Here is a 9494-nt window from a genome sequence, read left to right as displayed (position 1 = left end):
GAGAGAGTGCAGCCAACTCGGGAAGGAGCGCAGGGCAGGGTGTGGGCGGCGGGAGCAGCGGCCCAGAAGGGGCGCCGGGGGTGGGGCCAGAGGCGGGCCTTGTCCTTCCTGCGGGCAGAGGCGCAGGTGGGGGTGACCGCTGGCACCAGGGGATTAACCAGGGCTCCAGGAGAGAACAACTGTTCCTCCCATTCTCCCAACCCAGGCTGCAGAGCAACTGGCAGCTGGCCTGGTGCCCAGGTCCAAAGGCCGGATTGCTCTTTTCAGAAGAAATCCAGTAAGTGGCTTGGCGGGGGGAGGGCACTTGTTATTTTGGCCTTTTTAGAGCCACACCCGAGGCACATGGAAGTTCCTGGGGTAGAGGCTGAATCGGAGCTGCCGGTGCCAGCCTACGCCACAGCCACAGCCACCCACTTCCGAGCTGCATCTGCAATTCTTGCTGCAGCTGTCGGCCACACTGGATCCTTAACCCACTGAACAAGGCCTGGGATCAAACTTGCTCTTCATGGATACTAGTTCAATTCTTAAACCACTAAGCCAAACGGGAACTCCTCCGGGGCACTTTTGAGTGGGCGCGGGCTGCCTCAGACTGGCACCTTGTAAGGCCTCCAACAGTTCTTCGGGTAACACAAAGCCAGACACCTGGAAACCCAACCCTTGCACAGGAGGCTTCTGGAACCCTTTTATTTGGCGTCGCCCATAGCATGCAGAAATTCTGGGGCCAGGAATCAAACCCGTGCCACAGTAGTGATAATCCTTAATCTGCTGTGCCACAGGGGAACTCCTAAAAGCCTTTTTAGGTATGCAAAGAGATCCCTTTTTTGTTTTGCTTTTTAGGGCCACACCTGCGGCACAGGGAGGTTCCCAGGCTGGGGGATGAGTCAGCCCTGATATTCCTGGCTCACCCAGCAGGACAGAGACAAGTGAACTCACCCCACCCCGCTTGTATGTTGCAAATTTAGTATAGAAAGTTCTCACATACTCTCTGCCCAGTTCCTCCTATTTTTTTTTTTTTTTAACTTGTCTTTTTAGGGCTGTACCTGCAGCATAAGGAGGTTCCCAGGGTAGGGGTCCAATCGGAGCTGCAGCTACCACCCTACGCCACAGCCATTCCAGATGCAAACCGCCTCTGTGACCTACGCCACAGCTCAGGGCAATGCTGGATCCTTTTCTTTTTTTTAGGGCCACACCCGCGGCATATGGAGGTTCCCAGGCTAGGGGTCTAACTGGAGTTGTTGCTGCTGGCCTACGCCAGAGCCACAGCAACACCAGATCAGAGCCGCGTCTGCAACCTATATACCACAGCTCATGGCAATGCCAGATCCTTAACTCCCTGAGCCAGGGATGGAACCGCAACCTCATGGTTCCTAGTCAGATTGGTTTCTGCTGCCGTTGGGCCACGATGGGAACTCCCTACCTCACTTATTTATTCTTTTTATCGCTATTATATTATTCTGTTGTCATAACCCCCAAATGATATTATTAATTTTGCTGCTCATGTTATTCCAGCTTTGGCCAGTAGGAGCTCTGTCAGGTTGCTCCTGAGTTTTTTCTACATGCCCCCATCCTTTCTGGAGCACTTCCTTACTTTCTAGCAATGCAGGACGCTCCAGGCTCATCTTTTATTTTCCTGCCCTAGTCCTGGAACGGCCACAGGCAGGAAGAAAGGAAAGAAAGTGTGCTGACGGGCACTCCCGCCCTCTCTCTCCCATCCCCGGACCCACAAGGGTTCTCTCCCAGCTCCCTATTCTTCCCTTCAGGAAGGATGTGGCTAGAGCAGGCGGGATGGGCTCTTTGCGGGCGACGCCCCGCTGGGTCCTTGTTAGGACTCCCCAGGTGTGTTTGCGGTGCAAGGACTTTACTCAGAGGAACATGACCGCGTCTCAAGAGTTACCAGAAAAGGATGCATTAACTGCCAACTGCGGCAGCTGCAACCTGCAGCACAACTCTTCCTCCCTCCCCTTTCCTGGGCTCCGGGGAAAGGACGGTGGGAAGGGAACCTCAGCTGGAGGAATGGGAGTCTAATTCCCACCGGGTCAAAGGCTTTCCGACTTAGACACAAGCTTACGACGTGGAAAAGTAACTTTATCCAGGACGTCCCGATCCGTATTTCTCTCTATTGCTGCTCCAATTATGATGTCTTATCTTGCAAGTAACACAATGTGCAGCCCAAACTGGCTCAGGCAAACAGGTTTTAGTGACTCAACCGAAAAGACGGGGTTGGACCGCAGGTACAATTTGATGGGGGTTCTGGCTCCACGTCTCACCAAAGTAACAGCAGCAACAGTGTCGTGCCCTGACTGGACGACTCGTCCCTCAGGACCGGAAACACCGGCCGACAGCTCCGGGGCCGGGAGCAAGCGACACTCCAAGTGAGCGGGTTCCCGTGGGGAGTGGGGATCCGGTCGGGCCGCGGCCACGTGACACAGACTCGACCAATCGGGGAAGACGCACGCTGGCGCAACGCAGAGCCGCGGGCCTTTCTGCGCATGTTCGGCCCGAGGCCGCGCCAGCGCCCCGATTGGCCGAGTCCAGGTCACGTGGCGGCGCCTCCCCGCAAGGGCGTCTGGGAGGACGACCCCGGCTGGGCCTTTGGCCTACGTGAGTCACGGCTCCCCCGGGACGTTCGTAGTGGACACTTCACGCCTTCCCGGCCGCCGGCAGGCCGGTCACGGTCACCGACGAGGCGGACGCGGGGCCGGAGGAGATGCGGCGCGGCCAGTGGCCGAGGTGACCGCTGCCCTTTGTCTCGGACGCCCACGGAGGCCGGACTCTGGCATTGCCGGCGGGGCCGGTCCGGGACCCTCGGCTGGCGTGGACACCGTCAGCTGCTGCGGACCGCGTCGCGAGGCCGAGTTGCCGGAGTTAGAAATCCCGTCCCTGCGCTGTCAGATGCTCCAGTTTCATCCTTTAGGGATGTTATGCTCCAAACCAAAATCGGTTTTGCATTGAGTGTCAGTAAGGCGTTCAGGTCGTGTGAGGTGCTCACAGTAGTTTCCGAAACATGTTTCATTAGTGACGGGAAGGGGTGCAGACCAGGGCACTTCGGTGAGACGCGTTAGTCGCTGAAGCTGCCATCCGATCACGGAGACCAAGCCACTTGCCAGGGCCAAGTGAAGTCCTTCCAGGAGGGTGGTTTATCTGCCCCAGCCTCGGTCACCTGTGGCTGCTGGTTAAGCAGCAAGCCTGGTGTGAGGCTTATGTCAACTCCAAAACACCGCCTGCCTGGACTTAGAGCCCCCGCTGATCCCGAGGAAGAAAATCCCACCTCCACTGCCCGTCACTGGGAGGCCCTGGGAAAGTGCGAGTGTTCTGCCCAAACCCAGCCCACCGTCCCGGACTTTTGCCGGTGTAACCACGTCTCCTCACTCTGAATCTTAGCCAAACCAGTCCGCTCACCTTTTTTTTTTGGACTGTGCCCATATAGAAACACCCGGACCAGGTATTGAACACCTGCCCCACCCCACCGCTGTACCCAGAGCCACAGCATTGACAATGCCAGGTCCTTAACCCACTAGACCACCAGGGAACTCCTCAACTCACTTTTTAAAGAATGAAATAAAAGCAACTAACAAAGCCCTAGAGGGTAAAGCCATCAATTAGGCCGGGAAGAGAGACCTAGACGTTGCCATAGATGCTTCTATCTGTAGTTACCACTTATTGTCAGCCAACAATGGGCTCTGCTTTGCCTCTTGAAATCACACTGAAAAAGACCTGAAGAAAACCCTGCAGAGACATGTAAGGACATAGGAGCAAGTGCATTGGCCTCTGGGACAGACAGGTTCCAGTTCTTGGTGTTCCAGCCAGCTTTTTTCTTAAACATGAATATTTGTTGTATTTAAGACTACTTACTGGTAACATACCTAGACTATTGTTTTACACTAGGATTGATTCATTTTTATTAATGATTTTTATTTTTTCCATCATGCAGCCAGGTTTTGTTTTTTCAGGGCCGCACCTGCGGCATTTGGAGGTTCCCAAGCTAGGGGGCTAATCGGAGCTACAGCTGCTGGCCACGCTGGATCCTTAACCCACTGAGCAAGGCCAGGGATCAGACCCGCAACCTCATGGTTCCTAGTCAGATTTGTTTCCACTGAGCCATGACGGGAACTCCTATGCAGCCAGCTCTTGAGGCCATCATTTGCTTACAGGAATGGTCACAGAAAAGAGGCTTACCCCTGGGGGTTCAAGGACATGCCTGCGTCAGTGGAGAGTGGCTGAGGGTAACAGCTGAGTGCAGGTGACAGCCTCCCTTCTGAGATATCAATTGTTGTCTGCCACAGTACCACCTATATAGAGCCTTTAGAAATGCTTTTAAAATGATAAATGACTCAGGTCTGGAAAACAAGAAAAAAAAAGTATACCCACAGCCTACCACCTTAACTAACGTGCAGTAATTGCTTCTCTCGTCTGACCTCACACAGGCAGTGCCTGGGCGTCTGACATCAGCTGTTCAGAGAACACTGGAAATGGAGGAAAGTCAGGAAGAAAGACTTACCTTCAGGGTGTTTTTTTTGTTTGTTTGTTTTGCTTTCTAGCGCTGCACCTGCGTGTATGGGAATTCCTGGGCTAGGGGTCGAATCAAGCTGCAGCTGCCCGCCTACACCACCGACACAGCCATGCGGATCCTTAACCCACTGAGCAAGGCCAGGGATCGAACCCGCGACCTCGTGGTTCCTGCTCGGATTCGTTAACCACTGCACCACGACGGGAACTCCGTGAAGTTTTTGCTTTAACATCCTGAACGTCCTTCCCTGGAACAGGAAGGACTGTTTTACAGAAGAAACCGGTGTGCTGACGAAGGAGCCAAGCACATCTCCCGGAGTGCGCTGCATCGCTGATGCACCATTAGCCTCAGCTGAGCTGTGTCTGTGACTCGGCAACACACGCACAAGAAAGTAAAATGCACGGTTCCAACAGGCAGAGACTGGACTTGCACCCAGGCCCTCTGTTGCACAGTCCCCTCCCCAGAGGTCGCACTCTTCCTGGCTTTTTAGAACCTTCTAGAAATGTTTTATGTACATAAACGCAAGGACATAGCTCCCGCTCTCCTTTTGCAGATGGTGTGTTCTGTTCTGTACGCAGGGCGGTGTGTGCCTTTGCAATCATTAACTTTATTTATTTTTGTCTTTTTGCTATTTCTTGGCCAGTCCCGTGACATATGGAGGTTCCCAGGCTAGGGGTGGAATTGGAGCTGTAGCCACTGGCCTACACCAGAGCCACAGCAACAGGATCCGAGCCGCGTCTGTGACCTACACCACAGCTCACGGCAACGCCGGATCCTTAACCCACTGAGCAAGGGCAGGGACCGAACCCACAACCTCATGGTTCCTAGTCGGATTCCTTAGCCACTGCGCCACGACGGGAACTCCATGCAATCATTAACTTTAGAGGCCGCTCCGTACTGGTGCACAGAGGGCTATCTTTGGCTACTAAAAGGTAGGTGTTTTATCTTCAACCAACTCACCCTAGAAGGATCTCATATTTTCACTTAGGTCACGGAAGGGCCACACCTGTGGCATATGGACGTTCCTGGTCTAGAGGTCAAATCAGAGCTGCAGCTGTCGCTCCATCCACAGCCAGCCACAGCGGATCCGAGCCCAATCAGCAACCTACCCCACCGCTTACAGCAACGCTGGAGCCTAACCTGTGGAGCAAGGCCAGGGACTGGACGTGCATCCCAACAAAGACGACTATGGGTACTCAGCCCACTGAGTCACAAGGGAAACTCCGGAAAGGAGATTTTAAAAGGAAGTAACACTTGCTTTGAACTGCAGCATAGCTAGGAGCAAATAGATAATATCTTTCTGAAAGTAACTTTTTAGTCTTAGAATCAGGACATGAAAACTTGGGTTCGGCAAAAATTTCTTAGATACAGCACCAAAAGCATAATCCATAAAAGAACAGATAAATTAGTTTTCTTTCAAAACTAAAAAACCTTTGTGCTTCAAAAGACATTGTGAAAAGAATGAAGGCATTTCTCTCCAGAATGAGAGAAAATATTTGCAAATTATATATATGAACCCAGGATATACGAAGATTTCTCAATAGTCAGTAAGAAAACAGCCCAGTTTGGATTGGAGGCAAGACGGCGGAGCAGAAGGCCCTCGACTCACCTCCTCTCGTGCACATGCCAAAATCTCAACTCACTGCTGAACAACCACGGGGGGGGGCATGGTTTTCAAAAATGGTCAAAAGAGCTTAAGATATTTGACCACGTGAAGGTGTACAGACGGCAATTAGGCAGTGAAAAGATGCTCAACACCAGACAGCAGGGAACTACGTTAGAGCCGAATTCAGACACCGCCGCACGGTTTTCCCCCCTTGGCTGTGCCTGAGGCACGTGCAAGTTAGTTCCCAGGCCAGCGGTCAAATCCGAGCTGCAACTGCAGCCTGTGTCCCATCCCAACTGTGGCAATGCGGGATCCCTAACCCACTGTACCACAGGGGGACTTTCTCGCAGCCTCTTAATTTTTTTTTCCTTTCTCAGTTGCACCTGTAGCCTATGGAAGTTCCTGGGCCAGGGATCAAATTCAAGCCGGAGCTGAACCTGCGCCACACCCCAGCAACGCTGGCTCCTTAACCCACTGCGCCGAGCCAGGGATTGAACCAGCGCCTGGAGCCAAGCCAGGTCATTAACCCCCTGCACAACAGAAACCCCTGGCTTCTTGAAATCTTAAATGTGTGTCTACTATGAGTTCTTGTGGCTCAGCTGTAAAGAACCTAACTAGTAGCCATGAGGACTGGAATTGACCCCTAGCCTGGGAACCTCCATGTGCCGAGGGTGCAGCCCCAAATGGACCAAAATAAATAAATAAAAAATTTAAAAAATTTAAAAATACTTCTAGTGTAATGGTCACTCAACTCCTAGTTTATGCCCAAGAGAAACCAAAGTGTATATCCATACAAAAACTTGTACACACATATTCTAGGAAGCTTTAGTTGCAATAGCAAAAAACCAAACAATAAAACTGTGGTATATTGGAGTTTCTTTGCAGTGCCGTGGGCTGGTTGTCACTGCGGTGGCTTGGGGCAGTGCTGTGACCCAGGTTTGATCCCTGGCCCAGGAACTTCTGTATGCTGTGGGCGACGCACACAAAGGAATTGGGGTAAACCCACACAACGGACACTGCAGCATGGATGAACCGCAGAATAATTATGCTGAGGGAAAGAAGAGAGAAGAAAAGGTGCCCGGTGCATGAACCCCTACAGAGAACTCAGAATGCAAACTACCGTATAGACTCCGACAGACTGTTGCCTGAGCACGTGGCGGAAGGGGGTGGGGGCGAGGGAGGGGCCGGAGGGGCCGTGATGCAGACTCACCAACCTGACTGTGGCTGTTTCACGATGTGGACCCGTGTCGAAACGGATCAAACTGCCTACTTTCAACTAGCTGTAGTTAACTGGAGGTCAAGTACACCACAGCAAAACTACGGCGGAGTTCCCGTTGTGGCTCAGTGGCTACTGAACCTGACTAGTGTCCATGAGGGTGTGGGTTCGATCCCTGGCCTCGCTCAGTGGGTTGAGGAGCCGGTGTTGCTCTGAGCTGTGGTGTAGGCTAGGAGCTGCAGCTCTGACTGGACCCCTAGCCTGGAAACCTCCATATGCAAACTGCAATAAAAAACCCCGGTGAATAAATAAACCAGGGACTACAAACCCCTATCAAGTAGGACCTAGTAGTTTTACCCCAAGGCATCACCTGGGAGCAAGGTAAACAGGCCCACAGAGTTCACAAAGCCCAGCCCTCTTCACTCGTAGCAGCCTCAAACTGCACAACACAAAGGTCCATCAGCAGGGGAAGGATAACAGCAGAGCTCAGTAGTTTTGGTGGCAGAACCTGTATGGTTCCCAAAAACTAAAATATCTACTATCTGGGAGTTCCCTTTGTGGCTCAGTGGTTAACAAACCCGACTAGGGTCCATGAGGATGAGCGGGTTCGATCCCTGGCCTCGCTCAGTGGGTTAAGGATCCAGCGTGGCCTTGAGCTGTGGTGTAGGTTGCAGACTCGGCTCAATTCTGGTGTTGCTGTGGCTGTGGTCTAGGCCGGCAGCTGTGATTTCACCCCTAGCCTGGGAATTTCCATGTGCTGTACGTGTGGCCCTAAAAAGCCAAAAAAAAAAAAAAAAAAAAAATCTACTGTCTGGCCCTTTATACAGACTGCTGACCTTTGAACTAATGAATAGAAAACAACCTCAGAAACTTTATGCTAAGTGAAAAAAGCCAGACACACAAGGAATTCCCACTGTGGCACAGCGGGTTAAGAATCCAACTGCAGGGGCTCCGGTCACTGCGGAGGCGAGGGTTCGATCCCTGCCCTGGGAACTTCCACACATATGCTATGGGGGTGGCCATTAAAAAAGGAAAAAGCCAGGAGTTCCCGTCGTGGCGCAGTGGTTAACGAATCCGACTAGGAACCATGAGGTTGCGCGTTCGATCCCTGGCCTTGCTCAGTGGGTTAAGGATCGTGTTGCCATGAGCTGTGGTGTAGGTTGCAAATGGGTATCGGATCCTGCGTTGCTGTGGCTGTGGCTGTAGTGTAGGCTGGCAGCAACAGCTCCAATTCGACCCCTAGCCTGGGAACCTCCATATGCCACGGGAGCCACCCTAGAAAAGACAAAAAAAAAAAAAAAAAAAAGCCAGACACATCAGACCAGGTATCATACGGCTCCATCTACATGAAGTGTGTGCAGCAGACAACTAGAGGCGGACGGTAAGCGGCTGCCGGGGGTGGGGTCTGCAGCAGAGAGAGACTGCCGATGGGCTGGGGGGCTTATGGGTGGCCCGAGTGTTCTAAGGCTGGGTTGTGGTGATGGGCACACAGCTCTGCCATCCTGCTAAAACCCCCTGCATGCTTAGCGTGGATGAGTTTCACAGTGTATAAACTGTACCCAATCCTGCTGCGAGGTCCAGGAACCGCATCTTGTATGTCCCTCTTCTCGGCCACCCGGCACGTGGTGGTGAGGGCTCCATAAATAGTTGTTGATTGGGGTAAATGAAGAGCTTGCAATGAGCTCCCTGGTGGCTCAGCAGGTTGCTGATCCAGTGTTGTCACTGTGGTGGCTCTGGTTACAGCTGTGGCTTGGGTTCGATTCTTGGCCTGGGATCTTCTGGGTGCCATGGGCGAGGCCAAAAAAAATAAGTACACAGGAGTTCCTTACACAGCAGTAACGACCCCGACTAATATCCATGAGGATGCAGGTTTGATCCCTGGCCTCGATCGTGGGCTGTGGTGTAGGTCCAAGACGAGGCTCGGATCTCGAATTGCTGTGGCTGTGGTGTAGCTGGCAGCTACAGCTCTGGTTTGACCCCTAGCCTGGGAACCTCCATAAGCCATGCGTGAGGCCCTAAAAAGACAAAGAAAAAAAAAAGAACATGATACAGAAAGACCCTGGAGATACTACACCCTCAGTTCCAGACCACTGTGATAAAAGCAAGTTGCATGAATTAAAAAAAAAAGAAAAGCTTACAAGAATTTCAAAAAGTCAAGTGGAGAA

At 52.3% G+C, this 9494-nt stretch overlaps 1 long non-coding RNA gene across 1 annotated transcript; it reads left to right on the top strand.

The window, feature by feature from the left end:
• Positions 435 to 5058, top strand: LOC110259827. The gene is made up of 2 exons (XR_002342185.1): positions 435 to 2730; positions 4425 to 5058. It is a non-coding gene; the product is annotated as an uncharacterized LOC110259827 (long non-coding RNA).

The sequence above is a fragment of the Sus scrofa genome, chromosome 3, assembly GCF_000003025.6.
Source record: "Sus scrofa isolate TJ Tabasco breed Duroc chromosome 3, Sscrofa11.1, whole genome shotgun sequence".
Classification (NCBI taxonomy): Eukaryota; Metazoa; Chordata; class Mammalia; order Artiodactyla; family Suidae; genus Sus; species Sus scrofa.
This window is presented reverse-complemented; position numbering and strand designations above follow the sequence as displayed.